Source organism: Lissotriton vulgaris, chromosome 10, assembly GCF_964263255.1.
Source record: "Lissotriton vulgaris chromosome 10, aLisVul1.2, whole genome shotgun sequence".
Taxonomy (NCBI): domain Eukaryota; kingdom Metazoa; phylum Chordata; class Amphibia; order Caudata; family Salamandridae; genus Lissotriton; species Lissotriton vulgaris.
Window position 1 is genome coordinate 1119030191 of NC_141698.1, and position 24865 is coordinate 1119055055.

Consider the following 24865-nt stretch of genomic DNA (forward strand, 5'->3'; position numbering starts at 1 on the left):
AATGAATTTAAAACACAGAATATACCGAATGTATATCACTACAACATTACAATGCAGAAAACTGACTCATTTCCCAAAAACATTTTCAGGAGATAATACAGACAGACACTGAGCTGCATAAAGCAAAGAGTATTATTAAGAAAGCAAAGCAGAGAATCACCCATATCATAAAAAGGCCTCTGCAAAAAAAAGTGCATTCAAGCCTAAATGCCCCGTGCCTGAGTTGCATCATTAAAGCTGTGTGAATAATAACAGCTGTCAGACCTATGCTGAGGTGCGTCATCAGAGCTGTATGAATAATAACTGTGTCAGCCCAATACTTGGGATGCATTAAGAGAGCTGTGAGAATAATAACTGCATCGGCCCGTGCCTGAGGTGCATCATCAGAGCTATGTGAATAATAACAGCTATCAGACCTATGCTGAGGTGCGTCATCAGAGCTGTGTGAATAATAACTGCTGTGAGCACTGTGCCTGAGGTGCATCATCAGACCTGTGTGAGTAATAACAGCCACCAGCCCCGTGTCTGAGGTGCATCATCAGAGCTGTGTGAATAATAACAGCTGTGAGCTCCGGGAATTCTGTTAGTTAGGCCTTTCTGGGCATATGTGAAGTGGAGTATGTTAAACATACTTTGTCTCTAGACAGGCTGCAAAAACAGTTATCAGAAAGGTAGGAGAGAGCACATGGGAAACAAAATGGGTGCCAGAAATACAAAATGACTTCCAGCTCATGCCAACAAATCTGTCTAATATTCAACACATGGGCTGTGTTCTCTGGCCACGAGCCGACTGGACTACGGAAACACCCTCTACGCAGGTACTACCGCAAAACTCCAGAAGAAACTCCAACGAATCCAAAACGCCTCAGCCAGACTCATATTAGACATCCCACGCAACGAACACATCTCTGGTCACCTTAAAGACCTCCACTGGCTACCCGTCAATAAGAGGATCACTTTCCGACTGCTTACCCACGCACACAAATCACTCTACGACATCGGTCCAGAATGCCTCAACTCATGACTGTCCTTCTACACCCCCTCCCGCCAACTACGTTCTTCCAGACAAGCCCTCGCCACTGTATCTCGCATCAACAAGACCACCATGGGAGGCAGATCCTTTTCATACCTGGCTGCTAAAACATGGAACTCACTCCCCGCTTACCTTCGCCTTACCCAGAACCACCTAGCATTCAGAAAGCAACTTAAAACGTGGATATTTGACAAGTAATCCTCCCCCCTTCCTAAGCGCCTTGAAACCCTCTGGGTATGTAGTGCGCTATATAAATTCTTTGACTTGACTTGACTTGACTGACTTTAAAACAACACTTCCAATTGGTTCTTACTAGTTTCTATTCTGCAATTTACACGGAACACTCCACCCACTTCCCTAGAAAACCAGTTTATCGTAAATCTTTTAAAGCCTCCTCTTATGAAATATTCGACATCAATCACATAGCAGAGTACTAAATAGCACTATATACACTCTGTCCCTTAATTATAAGAGACTTATTGCTATGTAAAATCAACTTTTGTTTTCCAAGATAATGTAAAATGCTGAGCCTATTACATAATTTTATTACACATATATGTTACTAGTCTCCTTCGAGTACTAACACCGTAGAAAATACCACCAATAGCGGTGATATTTTTTACACCGAGAACGGGCGATTTCTATCGCTTACAGCCCTTACAATTATAAAGTTTTATTTCCTAAGTCTCTGATCTCCAACTGTGCAACGTAGATCCCCTGTGTGTCGCAATAAGGTCCATAAACAAAAACTACAGAGCCAGCATTATAAACATACACAAAACAACAAAACGACAAGAGCCACCATGCTAATATATATCCTTAATATAATAAACCTCTGAGAATAAATACATATTTCCGTGGCAGCCCATAACACAAATGTGGCGTCCTCTGACTCTGCTCCATTACCAAACACCGTAACTCCCCGCCCCCCTCACTTTTCACTAAACTCCGCACTCCACCCCAGCCAAACCCCCTATAACAAACCCCCAACCTACCCTCCCTGCCCAAACCCACCATGAACCTCAAACCACCCCTAGAAAACTTATAAGACACAGGATTACTAAAACTCAAAGAATACGCAACAGGCACATAATGTAAATAGTACATAAAGACACATATTTTTTCCAAAATACTATTTAAAAACATGTTCTATTTTTAATAAATCTATCATGCATCTGACCCTCTAGAACTGCTTTCAAAACGTGAACTATAAACCTCTACTTTTCATTTTCAAACCATACACTTTCTTCTGACCCTCTAGAACTGCTTTCAAAACATGAACTATAAACCTCTACTTTTCATTTTCAAACCATACACTTTCAATTACATTATTTTTTTTCCACAATTCATGTAATGTTACAAACCTTTTCTAAAATACAACAGTCTGTATCATTTATAAGGATTTATTTTCAGTCTTCATCAGTGACACTTTCTTCACATACAATAGAAATCACTATAACTTTTTAAACGACAATGCTAACGCGGTAAACATAACCCTTCATTTACTTTCCTTTAAGAATGCACACTATGTACCCCACGCATGCGTTTCTTAATCTTTGTATTTGGCAGCGAATACCGACCTTGAATCGGAAGACATGAACAAGAGCGCCATTGTCACATTTAAAACTGAACGTTGCATCTGCTCACACACATATCTTTCACTAAGCTAACATTCACAGAAAACAGCATTGATGTAAAAAAAATTGACCTTGCTTTACAACTCCCTCAAATCACTCCCTTATTTTTTAACGCATCCTCCAGTTCAAAAAAAGCTACTTTTTTAATAACCACTAAGCAATATATAAGTGACTAGACTCCTAGAAAATGTATCAAGTCATTCTGCTCCTCTCCACTGCATAGCCGGCGACCTAATTCTGTGGAGTTGCTATACAACCAGCGGTGCTGCGCCGTTTCCTGTACCATCTTGGGAAATTCAAAATGGATGTCCCTCCTGCCTTCGCAAACGAGCCGGGCCACTTAGAACTATTTCGCCAGAGGATGCTTGACTACTACGGCATCTTACCACTCTCGACTTTGAATACTTCATATCGATTATCATTTCGATATTCGCATTTCACCTGTGTGCAGCCTGTATTTCATTGCCTGAGCTGTGATTTCACGTGGGCCCTGGATTTATGTCTCTGCAATTTGGTACCTCCTGAACCGAATTACAATCACCTCATGAATCCGTTACTTGATCATGAACAGCTTTGTTACAATGGAGGGTTTATGGCCTTTGCAGCGATACAAGGAGTTCTGGGTCATTGGAATATATTCTCAGCGGCGCAAGATTTCCTAACAGAGAGCTACATCGAAAACCCACCGAGCTGCCCTATGATGGTAAAAGACACTCCAATAATGACAGATCATGAATGCTCCTTTCATCTTCTCAATTGGATGGCTGACATGTTTTCAGATGATAACAATGATTTCATGTTAGAGGCACTTGCTGCATACTTTGCCTACACAATGGACGGTTAACTCTTTCCTAACAGCGAGCTACATCGAAAACCCACCGAGCTGCCCTCTGATGGTAAAAGAGGCTCCGATTATAACAGATCATGAGTACTGCTTTACTCTTTTCCATTGGATAGCTGACATACTTTCAAATGATAAAACTGATTTCCTGTTACAAGCAGAAGCTACCTATTTTGCCTAAACAATGCTTCAATAACTCTCAAACAAGCCATTGACGTCCTCATTTCCTTTTGCTTTTCTATATTCTTCACATTCTTTTCCATATTTTCTTTTGAAGAACAGACCTATTTGCTTTACTAACAGTGGACATTATGATTTTGTGTTGTTTGACAGCTGATTCATAAAGTAATGATGTATAACCACTTGCATTTTCATATATCGTTCCTAAACTGAAAGGCCAGACACCTTCTTCCATTTATTAAAATATAGTATACTTCCTTATAAGAGTGTACAATGTTTTTTTCCAACTATATTCATTTTTCTTCAACTATAGTGTTTGTATTCCATGTACTACTGACAATACCAATTACTGAAAAACTATTCATGCGTTCCACATAACCTTAACTGTAGTCACTGAGGACCTTATTTATGAAGACCTTCCGCCGCCAGTGCCTCATTTTTTAAAATGGGAAAAAGTAACGCACCGGTGGCGTAAGGCCTTCATAAATAAAGTCCTGAATGTTTTCTTTTCTCGACCTCACTTACTGATACTAGAACCTGCAAGCCAATTACGGCCCGTGAACTCTTTCTTAGTAGGTCACGCACCGTAAAGACAGTTATACCACTGTTAAAAAATTTTTTTTACTGTTGCTAAGCACCGACACAGTTCCGCTTCACTCAGAGTTAATCACTGCTCCCACGCTTCTAGAGGCCAGACGCTATGTCGTATTTCTCTCCTTATCACCCTTTCATCTCCACAATAACAAACAGTTGTCCGCCAGCCACCAGAGAACAGACTCAGATGCAGAGGCACCAAAGAGTGATCCCATCACCAACTGCCATCTCCGGCTGTTTCCATGGTTACACCTCATTCTGCACCTTGCTGAAGGTACAGGTCAAAAGTTCATCTCTCAACGTTCTACAGCTAACTAAGAAGACTATTTTCCCTCCAGAAACACCTGCCAATCCACAACTCTGTTACATGTCTTGTTTTTTCACACCCAATAGTACTTTTTGTTTAACATAAACATTGACCTGTTCACTCTCCACTTGTTACAATCAACCAATCATTTTTATTTTTTTAACCACACCCAGCCTCTTCCTTTTTCTTTATTTAAAATTTCAACTTCTAACTACCATTCCACTTCCAGAACCGATCGGAGGACGACTACAAATCCCTTGAAAATGAAGGTCTGGCTAATAGGACACAGTTATATTCACTGGAGTGAAAAATTTGCAGTAAGCAGACGAATTTGCAACCTCAGCTTACCAAATTACCATCTGCTTCGAACCTACTTTCCCCTCCTGAGGCGGAAGCCGGGAGGTCTCCCTACTTTTCTTTTATTTAGAACACTTGACTCGTGTTTTTTAAAATTTACAATTTCATTGTGTGCCTCTGCAGTTGTGCTCGCGCTTGTGTTTAAAGCGTGCAGGAGCACAGCGCTGCTTATTTTTCGATCTCCCAGCGCTTGTAAGCGCTTTGCTTCCCCCCCCTTCCTTGCCTGGGACTCTGAGACCGCCCTCGGCTGAGTATTGACGCCGAGGGCTGGGATCTCATCTTGGCAGCCATCTTGGGGGTAGGACTTCCACACGCGCGCTCTAGCAGCGCTACAAAAGGGAACCGGATCACTCTGCAGGTGATTACCATCTGCTTCGAACCTACTTTCCCCTCCTGAGGCGGAAGCCGGGAGGTCTCCCTACTTTTCTTTTATTTAGAACACTTGACTCGTGTTTTTTAAAATTTACAATTTCATTGTGTGCCTCTGCAGTTGTGCTCGCGCTTGTGTTTAAAGCGTGCAGGAGCACAGCGCTGCTTATTTTTCGATCTCCCAGCGCTTGTAAGCGCTTTGCTTCCCCCCCCTTCCTTGCCTGGGACTCTGAGACCGCCCTCGGCTGAGTATTGACGCCGAGGGCTGGGATCTCATCTTGGCAGCCATCTTGGGGGTAGGACTTCCACACGCGCGCTCTAGCAGCGCTACAAAAGGGAACCGGATCACTCTGCAGGTGATTACCATCTGCTTCGAACCTACTTTCCCCTCCTGAGGCGGAAGCCGGGAGGTCTCCCTACTTTTCTTTTATTTAGAACACTTGACTCGTGTTTTTTAAAATTTACAATTTCATTGTGTGCCTCTGCAGTTGTGCTCGCGCTTGTGTTTAAAGCGTGCAGGAGCACAGCGCTGCTTATTTTTCGATCTCCCAGCGCTTGTAAGCGCTTTGCTTCCCCCCCCTTCCTTGCCTGGGACTCTGAGACCGCCCTCGGCTGAGTATTGACGCCGAGGGCTGGGATCTCATCTTGGCAGCCATCTTGGGGGTAGGACTTCCACACGCGCGCTCTAGCAGCGCTATAAAAAGCTCACCTCTTTCTCCGCGCAGCGGACGCGTTCAGCGGCCGCACCGGAGTCGTGCCAGAGTCCTGCCCGTCTGCGCCCGTCAGCGTCCCGGAGGCGTTCGGCGTGGCAGGTACCTCTGGCCACTATGTGCTGCTATTCCGCTCAGGAGCTCTTGTTATTGCGCAATCGCAGTACTTCATGCCTATCAGTCTTCCCTAGCCGGTATAAGGGTAAGCATAAGTGCCCTGCCTGTCTTTGGCACCCTGTTCGCACCCTCCCTTCCCCTTTGTCTGTTAAGGAGAGTAGCTCTAAACATCTCTGTCTACTCCTTAATACGAGGTCATTGCATCGCCACACTCAAGAGATCTTTGATCTTTTGTCAACCATCAGTCCCACCTGTCTGATGCTTACTGAGACATGGCTCAATGATTCCTCTAATCCGGACATAGTGGCTGCCATTCCCACTGACTACACCATCTATCGTCAGGATAGAGACAAGGGAAGGGGAGGAGGAGTCGCCCTGATTGTGAAGAATTCTCTTCCGTGCACGGTCACGCACACACATACCATCGAAGGGACCGATTCATTAGCCTTCACCATCTCTTTATCACCGCAACAAGCATTGAAGGGTATGATCGTTTACAGACCCCCGGGCCCTGTCGGCTCTTTTTTCGAGGACCTCCAACAGGCCATGTCGGTCCTTGTTTTGAGATCGGAGCAGTGCTTATTGGTAGGCGACTTTAATTTTCACATGGACGACCACAATGACCAAAATGCCATCAAATTGTTGGATTTTACATCTACCTTGGGCCTCTCCCCTTATCTTTTTGGTCCTACCCACGATAAAGGCCACACACTTGATCAGGTTTTTTCCACCATACCTATCATGAATGTTACACTCTCGCCAATCGTTTGGTCTGACCATTTCCTGGCCCACTTCGAAATACATTCTATGTCGGCCCCCCCTGCCAGAACCACGAGACAGCAGGGAAGCAACTACAGGACACTGCACAGGGTGACTTCGGACATGCTCACACATGCCTTAATTGATCACCCTGTGGTCTGTACTGGGGATCTGGAGGAAGATCTGGAGAGCTTACAATCATGGCTCCTCGCCAGACTCGATGAGCTCGCTCCCCTCCAGCCACCCAGGTCCGCTGCTCGACGGGTTTCTGCTCCCTGGTTCACGGAGGACCTAGCCATTGCCCGCAGGCATTGTAAAGTGGCAGAGCGTGCATGGAGAGCCCAGTATGAGCCTGAGGCTAAACAACGTTATAAAACAACGATGAAGGCATACCATGAACTTGTTCTGCAGAGCAAGAAACGATATCTCGCCAAAAGGATTGACGATGCTGCCAACTCCTGTAAGGAGATTTTCTCAATCGTGCGGGAATTTACTGGCCCTCGGTCTATTTCCACTCAGAGTGCCCCGACAGAGATCTGGGCCAACACTATTGCCAACTTTTTTACCACCAAAATTAGGCAAATCCAGGCCTCCTTTCCGCAGAGAGACCTGGATAATGTGTCTGTGAGGCCGATTGAGGCAGTGCCTCTGTCTCCACCGGGCCCAGTCCTGCTCGATTTTCCTCCTCTCTCGGCTGATACATCTTTAACCCTGATGAGGAACCTTAAGTCGGGCTCACCATTAGATCCATGCCCGGCAAAATTTCTGGCGAGAGTGGCAGATGCTATAAATCCTATAGCCAATCCCATCCTTAATCTATCTCTGAGCGAGGGCTTTCTGCCTCCGACCTGGAAGCAAGCCATGGTCATTCCTCTGATCAAGAAACCTAATCTTGACCCGGAGGCTCCTTCCAACTACAGACCAATCTCGCTCCTCCCAGCACTGACCAAGATCTTGGAAAAGCACGTACATGGCGTGCTCTCCAATTTCCTGGAGTCTAATGATCTGCTCCATGAGTCCCAATCGGGATTCCGTTCCAACCTAAGCACCGAGACGGCGCTCTTGGAAGTCTCGGAGATCATTAGAGAGGTGCTGGATATGGGAGGCAGGGTGCTGTTAGTCATGCTAGACCTGTCGGCGGCGTTTGACACCGTCCCCCATGAGGATCTCCTCATTAGGCTCCATGACATCGGGCTTGGGGGGACGGTGCTCAACTGGTTTTCTTCCTTCTTGGCCAGCCGCCGCCAGACGGTCTGGGTTCCACCCGGATCCGCCGAGATGCCGCCATTGGGAGTCGGAGTGCCTCAGGGCTCTATCCTGAGCCCCACTCTTTTCAACATCTTGATGACCCCTCTGGCGACATTGGCGGAGTCCTATGGGGCCCGGATCGTCTCTTATGCTGACGACACTCAGCTCCTCTTCACCTGTCGTAAGGGTGAAGAGTTTGATGGCGAAGGGATCCGCGAGTGCCTTGGGGCTGTTTTTAGCTGGTTTTCACAAAACAGCCTCAAGTGCAACTCGGATAAGTCCGAGATACTATTCTTCGGATGCCCCTCTGAACCAGATTGGCGAGGCTGGTGGCCTGTTGACAAGTTCCCTCCCACACAGTCATCTAAGTGGGCTAAGAACCTGGGAGTCAAAATCGATAATGAGCTGTCGCTCAAATCCCAGGTTTCCACCCTTACGGGAACTTGTTTCGGGATCCTCAGAATGTTGCGCAAGTTTTTCCCCTTACTTTCGGAGCAACATCGGAGGATTACCGTTCAGGCCCTCATAGGGTCCAGATTGGACTATGCCAACGCTCTATATCTGGGCCTGCCTGAATACCTCCTCCAACGCCTGCAGATCACCCAGAACGCTGCTGCGCGTGCCATTTTTGGCCTTCATCGTCGGACTAGTGCCTCTCATCTTCTTGCATCCCTTCACTGGCTCCCGGTGCGGAAGAGGATACTGTTTAAGACCATGACTCTTGCCCACAAGGCCTTATATGGCACTGGTGCCAAGTATCTTCAGAGGAGGCTGGACTTTTATCGACCGGCACGCTCCCTTAGGTCAGAAACTTTGGCCTTGGCTCGGGTTCCACGTATCAAAAAGGCTCGGCTAGGCGGCCGGTCTTTTAGCTTTCTCGCTCCTAAGCTTTGGAACTCATTGCCGTTGTCCCTGCGGAGCACCTCTAATTTGCTTATCTTCAGGAAAAACTTGAAAACTTGGCTATTTGCCGGATAATTCTCCCCTCTGTGGCCCCTTTCTTTGTTACTGTTATGTTTTCTGCCCTCCTTTTGGTCTGGAGCTCAAAGCGCCGGGACACTCCTTTGGAGTAGCCGTTGCGCTATATAAGTCCTAATTTAACATAACATAACATAACAAATGTACACATAACATGGATTTCCAAAAGAGGATTGAAATGTCACCAATTAATTCCATTGGTGAAAACTTTTATGCATCTCCCAGAATCAGACCTTATAATTGTGCACTGTGGTGGGAACGATCTAGGCACAATCACTGGGGTAGTTCTGGAAATGCTTCTAAAAGACACCTTTCGACAATTGATGACACTTTTACCTCGATCTGCCTTGGTATATTCCAATATATGCCAAAGACAGAAATGGAATTGGTCCAATCACCATTGTGCACAATTTGAGAAAGCAAGGAGACATGTAAATAAATCTGTTTCTGCGTTCCTCAGAGATTACAGCATGGGTTCTATTTACCACAACAACTTGCGCTACCACATGCAAGACGTCTATAGGAGAGACGGTGTTCATTTCACGAATGAGGGAAACAGAATCTTCCTCTGCAACATCAGGCTCTGCATCGGTACTTACTTATAAATGCAGAAAACACTCAATTAACACAAGGGCTCTTTTCAGAGCCACCTTATATCTAAGCACTCAAACTTCTGATTTACCTCCATTTTCACACTCTTGTAAATAGGTGTGCGTGACCGGGTGCGCGCACCCCGTATTTTTTTTCGGAGAAAAATTATATCTTTTCGCGTTTAAGGGCCTTACTGCACACCCTGAGAAAACCTACGCAGGAAGACAATCTCTACCTTCTCCCCTTTCCATGTTTCAACGCTTTGAAATGAACAATATATTTACTCGCAGTGACAAAATGGCGGACAAAACTTCCTGATTTCCTTCGAATCGAACGTTAACAGACGTCACGCAGCCCAAAAAAATACCGCTCACGCGCAGCCGCTTGGGTGCGCGCACGTGTGCGCGCCTATAGATATATAATTGACTTTAACTTTAATTTTCTCAACAACTACTGAACGGATTTATACCATTCCAAAAAAAGCGTAATCTGCGAACAAGACTCTACAGTTTTGGCAAATTTCTTATAAATTCATTCACCCGTTCGAACTGTAGCCGAGTCTAAAGGTCCTATGGAAAATAACATTGAGAAAACACGTTTTGGGACCCCCCTTATATCTCAGCCCCCACTTGACCAATCCCCCCCAAACTTTCAGGGAAGGAGTGCAGCGAACCTAGCCATCTTCTTTGAGAAATTCGCAAAGACTCATCCACCAGGGCCAAAGTTATTCCAAATAGAATGTTGAGGATTTCCTATGGAAAACAATCCTAACTATAACTACCTACTGGCGACCGCCAGTAGGTAATATATATATATATATATATATATATATATATATATATTCACTGAAAAAACCATAGGTTATAGGCCATATATAGTTAGGAATTTGCATTTACAAAACCTTGAAAATTCACTGAAAAAACCATTGGTTATAGACCATATATAGTTAGGGATTAGCCTTTTCAAAACCTTATTTTACTCACACAAAACCATTGAAATTTCATATATAGTTAGTTCCACTAACTATATATCGCGCACCCGCAATCCACTGCTGATGATGTCACATATTACATCATTCATGACATGGTTAGTGACATCACTGATGACATCACTGATGACATCTCAAATGACATCACTGATGACATCTCAAATGACATCACTGATGACAACATCCAGTGACTGTATGTTTCTGTAAAGTTAAAATATGTCTTACATATTGAAGAATGAGTGGATGTATAAGTGTCTGGATGAAGGATTTAGTAGGTGCATGACTGACTGTATGAGTGAGTGATTAAATGTGTCTCACTGAGTGCATGGGTTAGTGACTAAACTGTTTTAATTTGTGCATCATTATATCTGTTGTTCTACAAACTGCTACATATGTTGATCAGTAGCTATATGAGTAACTGTATGGGTTATTCATTGGTTGTCCAAGTATTTGTATGGGAAACTGAGTGTGTGTGTATGGATGTGTGAGTAGTTGATTCACTATATGTATGATTTCAAAAGTGCATGTGCAAACAACTGTATGGGCGGTTGACTGTGCATGAGTGTATTAGTGAGTGAATGGATATCTCAGTACTACATGTCAAAGTAAGTACATAAGTAAAACACAGTACATGTGAGAGTTGACATATATAAATAACTGTGCATAAGAGCCAGTGAATGTGTGAGTGGCTGTATGGATCATTGTGAACATGTATCAGGGATTGTATAAGAGAGTAAAGTAAATGTGTTAGTATATGTTTGAATAAGTAAGGTGTGTATAACTGTATAGTTGAGAAAATGGAGGTGTGATTGATTTTTTGCATAACTGACTAGGTGTGTGAGTAACTCCATGGATGAGTGACAGTCTGTGACTGTCTATTTACACTGATTGTATCTAAGGTTATATTAGAGTCTGAAGAGGTTCATGGTATTATCACATGAATGACATCATCAGTGATGTGATCAGTCATGTCAAATGAGATGTTATCAGTGATTTTATCAGTGATGTCATTTGAGAAGTCATCAGTGATGTCATTTGAGATGTCATCAGTGATGTCATTTGAGATGTCATCAGTGATGTCATCAGTGATGTCACTAACCATGTCATGAATGATGTAATATGTGACATCATCAGCAGTGGATTGCGGGTGCGCGATATATAGTTAGTGGAACTAACTATATATGAAATTTCAATGGTTTTGTGTGAGTAAAATAAGGTTTTGAAAAGGCTAATCCCTAACTATATATGGTCTATAACCAATGGTTTTTTCAGTGAATTTTCAAGGTTTTGTAAATGCAAATTCCTAACTATATATGGCCTATAACCTATGGTTTTTTCTGTGAATTTCATTGGTTTTTTAATAGCAAATATCAAAAGCTGTAAAATGTCAAGTACGTGATAGGTAAAAACTTTTTCGTGTTTATGCACGCTGATGTGCTTTGAACGCTGCCCCCCTCCCCTCTTTTCTCTTAGTAGTACTCTCTCTTTGCAGATAGTGAATAGTAGTTAACGCAGGCCTTTACCCCCGTTGTAATCCGTCCTGCCTGCTTGTCTCTCCATTTGATTGATTATTATCCAAGCATTTACTGTTTTACAATTGATTCTCTTTGGTTCATTCTCTATTTACAAACAAGCACAAAGTCGCAATACTCTGTTTAGTCTTTGCAGATCGTGAAAAATCGAGTAAAAAAATAAAAGTAATCGAGCAAAATCAGTAGGCCACTAATTGGATCTCTTTTTGACCTCGCTAAAATAGAAATATTATGAACAACCCTTCATGAGAAATACGAAAATAGTGAGATGAACTGAGCTCCACACCATGAGGGCTGCAAGACAGCTCGGCTCCGTCACCCATCCCGCCCAAAATAACGACAAACCCTATGCAAATATTAAAAATATAGACAACACACCAGCAAAGAAACAGGGTAAAACTATTTTATACTTTTTATTGCCCGATCCGGCTAGCTCAATCGATCGAGCATGAAACTCATGCACTCTGATAGCAAGCGTTGCTACTGATGCTATGCAGACCAAAACTGGTTTTCAGTTTGTACATTTTTCTAGATTTTTCCATCCAAGGTTGGTTGACTTTGTAGAACGATGGCTTCAGATTTTCAACATACGGTGTGGTGGCTCGGACTGGGAGGGGGCGCTTCGCTCCTGCCCCCTCCCCAAGTAAGATTTTCATACGTGAAATTACGTTAATGGTTTTGGTCCCTGAGTTGCTTCAATGTCACTGCCATTCTCAAATGGCATAAGTTCTGGATGTTGGGTGCCATAGTTCAGAGTTCTGAGCAGCGCTTGTAACACTGTCTGAAGCTTATTTCCACCTACTGCAGCTTCACTATTCTCAAAGTAAGTGAGTGTCGTTTGTGGACCTCACTGCATTTGAAAACAATGTGATATGTTACCTTCCTAAACCGCTTGACGGAGGCCCCCGAGGGGCGGTGTAATGGCCATGGACTCGGAGAAGACGCTTGGCTCCGACCCCCTCCCCAAGTCTTATAGCACCGGTGTAGCCTGAGATCGCCCCCGACATAGGCGGCCGGCTCCCGGGGTCCGGCGGAACTTTTTGCCTTTTGATGACTCTTCTATTCTGGACCTTGTCCCACAATCCGTTTGACCTGAAGACACGCTGTAGTGGGGCGCCCCTTTACCGTTTTAGTTGCCATTCCGCCCGCTTTTGCTACACTGTGCCTCTTCCGCCATTCAGCTGTTTACCGCCCGCTCTTGCGACTACAACGTCTCGCTCACCATGTAGTTGAGTTGCTCCCGCTCTTGCGATGCAACGATAGGCGACTGCCACAGGACTCTCAAAATGGCGGCCGGCTCTTCAGATTTGGGCGTGGTCCACTAAAATGGCCCTGGGACACCTTGGAACTGGGACGCTTTCCTGATAGGGCTTGGGTCCCATTCTCGAAAGTGTCCCCTCAGCCGTGAAGATTCTACAAAAGTCTTGGGGGCCCCCGACTCCCGCAGGCTTCTGGTGGGGAGCGGCTGCCATGTTTGCTTGTGGAATGGCCACGACGGACCTACGAGATGGTAGTGCTCTCATGCTGACGCCAGCTTTAGTCTGAAACATCCAGAAACACTGTAGACTACCAATTCAATCAGTTCCAGTAGCGCCCCAACATGACCCGGTAGAGAAGAACTTGCCCTCCCCTCTTTGACTGATGGTTCTTGTTGCCTGTCCCCTCTGTTTTCATTTTACAGAACTTTTTGGACTGCTGAAAGGGGTTGTGTTCCGAACGCTGGTTGGTGGAGACATTTTGACTATATTCTTGACCTACGTTGTCGCGTAATGCGTTATATGACACGCCGCGTTAGCGCACCCGGAAGTAATCCGAGGCGCAGCGCGCAACGTAAGCATAACAGGTCATGTGACTTGTTAATAAAACTTTTTATTGGTTCATTTTACTTTTGTTATTTTAATAATGAAAAGCTTGGTCATATGACCTAAAAAATACGCTTTTTATTGATTTCGAACTTTTTTTTAAAAACATATATGTTATAATATTCCAGGCTAATGTACTTTCCCGGAAAATTTACAACTGTCCTGCAAGTAAAATATATTCCTTTTTCGAGAAAAAGGGCATTTCTTCGTTCCATGACGGAGCCGTTGAGTAAAAGAGACTCGGCCTGCTGTCTTAGTCGCCGATACGTCTGATTATCAGATTCTTATCGATCACTTTATGTTGCAGAAGTGGAAAACACAACTGCCCTTGACCATTTATCTTTACTGCGTTCCTACATATTATACCTTTTATCCGTCATGTAATTGGACTGCTTTATTTCACTTGCCTTTAACTGATTCGAAAACAGTGACTAAAAGTAAAAACGTTACCAATGTAAATACTACTACCATGTTTTGTTTTAAAAACCTTTATTGTGAAAATGTCAGTATACAAATACGGGCCTATAACCACGAGGGCCGGCCACGGAGCAAACTGGAATCGTATATGATGAGGAGACATTTACATTATAGAGGAACGTAACGAACGAGCCATTAGGTTGCAAGAACTAAGGTGTCTAACAGTTGCGGAATCGGTGGACGTACATTTTGTAATTAAAATACGACAGGGCCACTTACAAAAAAGTTATCTCGATATACATTTGCGTGCAAGTACCATGGGTGACGTTAATTCGAACTTTCAATAGTACAGTAATCAATAACACATCAGAACTTAATATCAATAGAGATGTCGAAATATTCAATCAATTCTCGTCCCCGCCCGCCATGAGCATCAAAACTGCATTCATATCTCGTGATATCAAGGTTGTTCAACCAGTACACAACAATGAGTTACGAGTCCCATTTATACCGGCGCCATTTTGGGCGAGGCCGGGCAGGTCCAAGATATAGTCAAAATGTCTCCACCAACCATCGACCAGACCAGAACCCCTTTCAGCCCTTTATGCTACAAGATGGTGTGTTCCATTCAGAAAATATTGTTCGCAGCATTTTGAAAGGAAACATAAACAGCCGTTCTCCTAGTGAGTCTCACATTGTTACATTTAGGAAGAATGTTGAAGAGTAGTATGTGGAAAATCTGAAGCCATTTTTCTACAAACTCTCAATCAGCCTTGGATGGAAAAAAAAATCCAGAAGAATGTACAAACTGAAAACCAATTTTTGTCTGTATAGCATCAACAGCAACGCTTGAGTCAGCTTTGTGTCAAGCCGCCATTTTCATTCAATCAATAGCGTCCCCCTGCACACATTCAGGGACCTGGTCGTGTCTTCAGATGAAACGGATTGTAGGACAAGAAGCAGAAAAGAAAAGGAAAAAAGATCCGCCGGACCTCGGGAGCCGGCCGCCTATGTCATGTGCGACCTTTGGCCACACCAGGGCAATAGTGAAGCTGCAGCAGGTGCAAATAAGCTTCAGACAGTCTTACAAGCACTGCTCAGAACTCTCAACTATGGCACTCAACATCCAGGACTTGCCATTCGGATCTTGGCGCCTTGTGCTGGTTCCGACCTATTCACACATCGGTCCACTACTGACATCACCTCATAAGCCAACGGGGCACCCCACGCCGACTTTCGGCGCAGCATTGTAGGATGGCCACACCAGTGCGGCAACTTGCTGGACACCACCTCGGTGCCATCCGGATCTCGGCGCGTTCGAGTCACTGTACCGCAAGTGTGACCGGAACTCAGCTGAACACGCCGTCTTTCGGCGCAGCATTGTAGGATGGCCACACCAGTGCAGCAATTTGCTGGACACCACCTCGGGCAATAGTGAAGCTGCAGCAGGTGCAAATAAGCTTCAGATAGTCTTACAAGCACTGCTCAGAACTCTCAACTATGGCACTCAACATCCAGGACTTGCCATTCGGATCTTGGCACCTTGTGCTGGTTCCGACCTATTCACACATCGGTCCACTACTGACATCACCTCATAAGCCAACGGGGCACCCCACGCCGACTTTCGGCACAGCATTGTAGGATGGCCACACCAGTGCGGCAACTTGCTGGACACAACCTCGGTGCCATCCGGATCTCGGCGCGTTCGAGTCACTGTACCGCAAGAGTGACTCGAACGCGGAACTCAGCTGGACACGCCGTCTTTCGGCGCAGCATTGTAGGATGGCCACACCAGTGCGGCAATTTGCTGGACACCACCTCGGTGCCATCCGGATCTCGGCGCGTTGTGCTGCCTTCGGCCTATTCGCACATCGGTCCGCTACTGACGCCGCCTCACGTGCCAACGGATTTTCTACGCTTTTTGTAGCCCTATGCCGCATAACAGGTCATGTGACTTGTTTATAAAACTTTTCATTGGTTCATTTTACTTTTGGTTTCCTAAAGATGGAAGGCTTGGTCATATGACCTAAAAATAACACTTTTCATTGGTTTAGAACATTTTTTTTCCCAAACGATGAAAGCCCCACCTTGTTTCTGGATGATTCAGACTGAAGCTGGCGTCAGCATGAGAGCACCACCATCTCGTGGCTCCGTCGTGGTCATTCCGCGAGCAATCATGGCAGCCGCTCCACACCGGAAGCCTGCAGGAGTCGAGGGCCCCCAAGACTTTTGTAGAATCTTCACGGCTGAGGGGACGCTTTCGAGAATGGAGCCCAAGCCCTAGCAGGCAAGCGTCCGAGTTCCAAGGTGTCCCAGGGCCATTTTAGTGGACCAGGCCCAAAACCGAAGAGCCGTCCGCCATTTTAAGAGTCTTGTGGCAGCCGCCTATCGCTGCACTGCAAGAGTGGGAGCAACTCAACAACATGGTGAGCGAAACGCTGTAGCCGAAAGAGCGGGCGCAACTCAGCTGGATGGCCGCCACCTGGGGAGGCCCGTTCACGCCGCCTCCCCCACGCCCCCCCCCCCCCGGGCCGCCCCACGCCAATTTTCGGAGCAGCATTGTAGGATACCAAAACCAGTGCGGCAGTTTACTGGACATCACCTGGGTGCCATCAACATCTCAGCGCGTTCTGCTGCCTTGGGACTATTCGCACAACAGACCGCTACTGACGAGGCCTCCCTCCGCAACACCCTGGACGCCCCACGCTGTTTTTCTTTGCTGCATAGTAGGATCCCAAAAACCAGTGCGGCACCCAGGTGACATCACCTGGGTGCCGTCCAGAACTCAGCATGTTGTGCTGCCTTGGGACTATTCGCACAAAAGACAGCTTCTGACCATTGTTGCTTTTTTTTGTGAAAAATGTTTAAATGTTTTTACAGTTTTTGTTCCGTTCGTTATATTTAAAAGTTAATAAAGTTTTATAATCCTACTTTGTTGGAGTGTTATATATTTTTTTAAAAACGGGTGAATGGGGCCTTGAATCTGGTTATTGTCATGTGTGGGCTTTGCAAGTGTACTGCTACAGGATCGGACATTTCAAACTCAAATGCACGTTCTTTTTCTTACCTTTCCGAAGCATGGAGCGCAATAGCAGGCAGAGAAAGGGTGATGCAACTGTTGAACACTGCCTGGCCTGGAAGTTGCTGGCAGTGCCCCCCCCCCCCCGCCCGCTCCTGAAAGAGGACACACACACACCGCCGCCCCGAGTACTTCACAGATCTTTAAAAGACCATGCGCTTGTTCATGAGGCTTAAATGGTTTATCACCCCTTCTAGAACCCCTGCATCGACCCTCTGACGTTTCCTGGAAGAATTACCACGTAACACAATACCAAGCCTTGTCAGCTGAAACCCCCGAGGAATCGTGGGGCATATTATCAAGGGGGTTTATCTCCGCTTTTTTGGCTTTAAAAGCCAAGAAAGCGGAGATAAAATTATCTCCCTATTACCAAGCTGTCGCTAACACCAGTTAGTGACAGCTAAAAGGAGATAGCGACCATCTTGGGCCCCGCTTTGCATGTCAGTGATATTTATCACTAATGACATGCAAAGTGGGCGTGCCAAGATGTTAGCGACTGGAAACAGTCCCTAACATCGCTATCTCCTATTACCAACTTTTGGAGATATTCGCGCTAAGCGCGAATATCTCCAAAAGCTAACACCTGACCTGAGCAGTTCTTAGCCATGTTATCCAATGGGAGGTGGATAACATGGCTAAGAACATTTGCTCGATAATACATGAATATCGCTGACTTTTCTGCGATATTCATGCATTGCGGCCGTTTTTTATCGCATTTGCGATAAACCTTGCTAATAGCAAGGTTTATCTGCGATAAAAATCGCTGATGTGCGGCGATAATTTTTGTCTCTAAACAAGTTAGAGACAAAAATTATCGCTAGTTGTTGGTAATATGCCCCCGGGTTTTTGCTTGCAGAAATCGGGAGGCGGGAGACTAGCACTGAAATCAGTAGTCTCACGCCTGAATCGGGAGGGTTGGCATGTCTTGATTCTCTACAGCTGGGGCCATAAACTACATCCGCAGGGCTAGGTGATAGCCTGGGACCCGCCTGGCATCTAAAATGGCTGCCGTGCACGACAAAATTGTGGCATTGGAAAAAAGGCAAGATGGCGCAGACAATGTTTATCAATAAGGATTCATTTATAACAAAATATTTTATCGCACTGACAAATTGGCGGTCAACACTTCCTGATTTCCATCGAATCGAACGTTAACAGACGTCACGCAGCAAAAAAAAAAAAGCTCACGCACAGCCGCTGGAAGAGATGTATCAACATATATGAGCCTCCTCAGCCACCCTCAGAAAACATAGGGGATTAGGATACGTCTCCCGCACCCCCTTATACCTAGTAATTTAATTAAAACGAAGCACAAAATGGCGAATTCCCGTTTCGCTACCAGTTTGCGGCCCAGTTCGCGGCCCGTGAAGCGCTTCTACCGTGAAAAATCATTTTTTTTTATTTTCCCCACGGGACCCTTTAATAACCCCAACAAAATTCCTAGGGGGTCAAGAGGGGTATACCTTGCCCCCTTTCATTAAATTCCCCCTTCGTTTTTCACCTCTTATTCTCTCTCGATCCTACCGAGAGATAAGATGACGGCCGCTCCGGACTGTTTAGAATGTTGACAGACACTGGGGAGCAAATCAGCTTCGCATCGCAAAGTTCCGTTTCGCGAAAAGTAAGCGGACCCGAGCGCAGCCCGGAGCGCTGTTACAGATATATATCTTGTTTTGAACGTTAATTTCTCAAAATCCACTGGAGCACATATATTGAGACCTAGCAAAGGCACATCGGGCTAACAGTCCCTATAATTTTGCCAAGTTTCGTGCAAATCCATTCAGCCGTTCGAGCTAAAAGTGAGGCCAAAGGCCCTATGGAAATTAACATGGGAAAAACGTGTTTTGGGACCCCCCTTTTTTCTCGGCCCCCCCTTGACGAAACCCCCCCAAATTTTCAGGGGCTCCTCAGAAACAAAATGTGCCATTTTCCTGAAATTTCATCCGATTCCATCCACAAACACCAAAGTTATTAGACATAGAATTTTCAAAAGTTCCATAGACAAATAATCCTAACTATATATACCTACTGGCTATCGCCAGTAGGTAATATATATATATATATATATATATATATATATATATATATATATATATACATATATATATTCAATGAAAAAACCATTGGTTTTAGGCCATATATAGTTAGGGATTTGCATTTAGAAAACCTTATTTTACTCGCATAAAACCATTGAAATTCCATATATAGTTATAAGCGCTAACTATATATCGCGCACCCGCAATCCACTGCTGATGATGTCACATATTACATCATTCATGACATGGTTAGTGACATCACTGATGACATCACTGATGACATCTCAAATGACATCACTGATGACATCACTGATTACAACATCCAGTGACTGTATGTTTCTGTAAAGTCAAAATATGTTTTACATATTGAAGAATGAGTGGATGTATAAGTGTCTGGATGAAGGATTTAGTAGGTGCAAGACTGACTGTATGAGTGAGTGATTAAATGTGTCTCACTGAGTGCATGGGTTAGTGACTAAACTGTTTTAATTTGTGCATCATTATATCTGTTGTTCTACAAACTGCTGCATATGTTGATCAGTAGCTATATGAGTAACTGTATGGGTTATTGATTGGTTGTCCAAGTATTTGTATGGGAAACTGAGTGTCTGTGTATGGGTGGCTGGGAGGTGTGTGACTCTGTACATAGATGTGTGAGTAGTTGATTCACTATATGTATAGATTCAAAACTGCATGTGGAAACAGCTGTATGGGCGGTTGACTGTGCATGAGTGTATTAGTGAGTGAATGGATATCTCAGTGCTACATGTCAAATTAAGTACATATGTAAAACACAGTACATGTGAGAGTTGACATCTATAAATAACTGTGCATAAGAGCTAGTGAATGTGTGAGTGGCTGTATGGATCATTGTGAACATGCATCAGAGATTGTATAAGAGAGTAAAGTAAATATGTGTTAGTATATGTTTGAATAAGTAAGGTGTGTATAACTGTATAGTTGAGAAAATGGAGGTGTGATTGATTTTTGGCATAACTGACTAGGTGTGTGAGTAACTCCATGGATGAGTGACTGTCTGTTTACACTGATTGTATCTAAGGTTATATTAGAGTCTGAAGAGGTTCATGGTATTATCACATGAATGATATCATCAGTGATGTGATCAGTCATGTCAAATGAGATGTTATCAGTGATGTCATCAGTGATGTCATTTGAGATGTCATCAGTGATGTCATCAGTGATGTCACTAACCATGTCATGAATGATGTAATATGTGACATCATCAGCAGTGGATTGCGGGTGCGCGATATATAGTTAGCGCTTATAACTATATATGGAATTTCAATGGTTTTATGCGAGTAAAATAAGGTTTTCTAAATGCAAATCCCTAACTATATATGGCCTAAAACCAATGGTTTTTTCATTGAATTTTCAAGGTTTTGTAAATGCAAATTCCTAACTATATATGGAGTATAACCTATGGTTTTTTCTGTGAATTTCAATGGTTTTTTAATAGCAAACATCAAAAGCTGTCAAATGTCAAGTACGTGATAGGTAAAAACGTTTTCGTGTTTATGCACGCTGATGTGCTTTGAACGCTGCCCCCCCCCCCACTCCCCTCTTTTCTCTTAGTAGTACTCTCTCTTTGCAGATAGTGAACGGTAGTTAACGCAGACCTTTACCCCTGTTGTAATCCGTCGTACCTGCTTGTCTCTCCATTTGATTGATTATTATCCAAGCATTTACTGTTTTACAATTGGTTCTCTTTGGATCATTCTCTATTTACAAACAAGCACAAAGTCGCAATACTCTGTTTAGTCTTTGCAGATAGTGAAAAATCGTGTAAAAAAATAAAAGTAATCGAGCAAAATCAGTAGACCACTAATTCGATCTCTTTTTAACCTCGGTAAAATACAAACATTAGGAATAACCCTTCATGAGAAATACGAAAATAGTGAAATGAATTGAGCTCCACACCATGAGGGCTGCAAAACAGCTCGACTCCGCCACCCACACCGCCCAAAATAACGGCAAACCCTATGCAAATATTATAAATATACACAACACACCACCAAAGAAACAGAATAAAACATTTTATTAAATAACTATTTACATAACTATTTTATACTTTTTATTGCCCGATCCGGCTAGCTCAATCGATCGAGCATGAAAGTCATGCACTGATAACAAGTGTTGAGAGTTTGTAGAATGATGGCTTCAGATTTTCCACATACGGTGTAGTGGCGCGAACTGGCAGGGGGCGTTTGGATTCTACCCCTTCTCCAAATAAGATTTTCATACGTGAATGTTCGTTCATGCTTTTTGTCCCTGAGTTGCTTCCATGTCACTGCCTTACATAAATGGCATAAGTCCTGGTTATTGAGTGCCATACTTCAGAGTTCTAAGCAGTTCTTGTAACACTGTTTAAACCTTATTTGCACCTGCTGCAGCTTCACTATTCAAAGTAAGTGGGGTCCATTTGTGGACCTGACTGCATTGGAAAACAATGTGATACGGTGCCTCCCTAAACCGCTTGACGGAGGCCCCCGAGGGGCGGTGAGATGGCGCGGACTGAGAGGGGGCGCTTGGCTCCTGCCCCCTCCCCAAGTCGTGTTGCCCTGGTGAGGCCTGAGATCGCCCCCGGCATAGGCGGCCGGCTCCCGGGGTCCGGCGGAATTTTTTCCCTTTTGAAGAATCTTTCATTCTGGACCTTGTCCCACAATCCGTTTCACCTGAAGACACGCTGTCGTAGGGCGCCCCTTTACCGTTTTAGTTGCCATTCCGCCCGCTTTTGGTACTCTGTGCCTCTTCCGCCATTCAGCTGTTTACCGCTCGCTCTTACGACTACAACGTCTCGCTCACCATGTAGTTGAGTTGCTCCCGCTCTTAAGATTTGACCGAACTTTTTGGACTGCTGAAAGCGGTGGAATTCCGACCGCTGGTTGGTGGAGACATTTTGACTATATTCTGCACCTGCATTGTCGCGTAATGCGTCATATGACGCGACGCGTTAGCGCACCCGGAAGTGCTCCGGTGCGCAAGGCGCAGCTTCCCGGAAACGATCCAGAGCGCGCCGCGCAGCGCGTAACGTAAGCATAACAGGTCATGTGACTTGTTAATAAAACTTTTCATTGGTTCATTTTACTTTTCTTTTCCTAATTATGTAAGACTAGGTCATGTGACCTAAAAATAACACTTTTCATTGGATTAAAACATTTTTTTTCCCCAAACGATGAAAGCCCCACCTTGTTTCTGGATGTTTCAGACTGAAGCTGGCGTCACCATGAGAGCACCACCATCTCGTAGCTCCGTCGTGGCCATTCCGCAAGCAATCATGGCAGCCGCTCCCCACCGGAAGCCTGCGGGAGTCGAGGGCCCCCAAGACTTTAGTACAATCTTCAAGGCTGAGGGGACGCTTTCGAGAATGGAACCCAAGCCCTGGCAGACAAGCGTCCGAGTTCCAAGGTGTCCCAGGGCCATTTTACTGGACCAGGCCCAAATCCGAAGAGCCGGCCGCCATTTTAAGAGTCCTGTGGCAGCCGCCTACCGCTGCACCGCAAGAGTGGGAGCAACTCAACTACATGGTGAGCGAGACGCTGTAGCCGTAAGAGCGGGCGGTAAACAGCTGAATGACGGATGAGGCACAGTGTAGCAAAAGCGGGCGGAATGGCGACTGAAACGATAAAGGGGCGCCCCACTACAGCAGACAAGCCTCCGCCATGTGCTTCAAAACTGCATATGTATCTCGTGATATCAAGGTTGGGCAACTAGTACAGAACAAGCAGTTACGAGTCCCATTTACACCGGCGCCATTTTGGGCGCGGCCGGGCAGGTCCAGGATCTACTGAAACATAAAAAATGAGGCTGACGTCTCTGAAGCAGTTCACGAACAGCAGGACATAGCAAATAAACATGAACTCTCTAAAGCTGTTAACTCACTGCAGAACAAAACAAGTGAACCTGAAACCTCTGGAATAATTGTCGCTCAAAAGAACAACACACAAAACTCTGTAGAGCCTGAAGAAAAAAAAACAGAAGGGCACTGTAGTTTCAGACACACTTAACACTAATGACGAAACAAAGATATCGTCTGTTTATAAAGCAGTTATCATCTTGACAGAATTGACAAAGAAGTGTACAGACACCAATGCATCAGCATTCTCGGAGATAACATCTTAAGGAACAAAGAAAGACCTGTTCACTCTTGACACCCCAGGTGCTGTGTATATTGCACTATAGTGCTGCATCGAGAAAACGGGCAACCCTATTGATGTGGATTTTTCATTATTGATTATTGTAAAGAAATGGCGACTCCCCCCTTTAGCAGATTAGCTAAATGTTTGCGTAATTTAGGCATAAAAGTTATATTATTGTTGTTGTTATCGTTATAGTTCTGGTTAATTTCAAAAAATGGTTAAATATATTTACAGTTTTTGTTGCGTTCGTTATATTTAAATATTAATAAAGTTTTAAAATGTAACTGTCTTGGAGTACTATATTTTTTAAAAAAATCGGGTGAATGGGGCCTTGAATCGGGTTATTGTCATGTGTGGGCTTTGCAAGTGTACTGCTACAAGATCGGACATTTCAAACTCAAATGCACGTTCTTTTTCTTACCTTTCCGAAGCATGGAGCGCAATAGCAGGCAGAGAAAGGGTGATGCACGTGTTGAACACTGCCTGGCCTGCAAATTGCTGCCAGTGCCCCCCCGCCCGCTCCTGAAAGAGGACACACACACACCGCCGCCCCGAGTACTTCACAAATCTTTAAAAGACCATGCGCTTGTTCAATGGGAAGTGGATAACATGGCTAAGAGCATTTGCTGACTAATGCATGAATATCGCTGACTTTTCAGCGATATTCATGCATTGCGGCCGTTTTTTATCGCATTTGCGATAAACCTTGCTAATAGCAAGGTTTATGTGCGATAAAATTCGCCGAAGTGCGGCGATAATTATTGTCTCTAAACAAGTTAGAGACAAAAATTACCGCTAGTTGTTGGAAATATGCCCCCGGGTTTTTCCTTGCAGGAATCGGGAAGCGAAAGACTAGCACTGAAATCAGTAGTCTCACACCTGAATCGGGAGGGTTGGCATGTCTGGATACTCTACAGCTGGAGCCATAAACTACATCCGCAGGGCTAGGTGATAGCCTAGGTCCGGCCTGGACAATCGGACACAGAGGAAGAGAAGTGTCAGAGGGTGCGGTAGTGAATAGGGTGAAAAGGAGGTGTCGAGCGGACACAGGGTGTGATTCTCAGAGAAGAGCA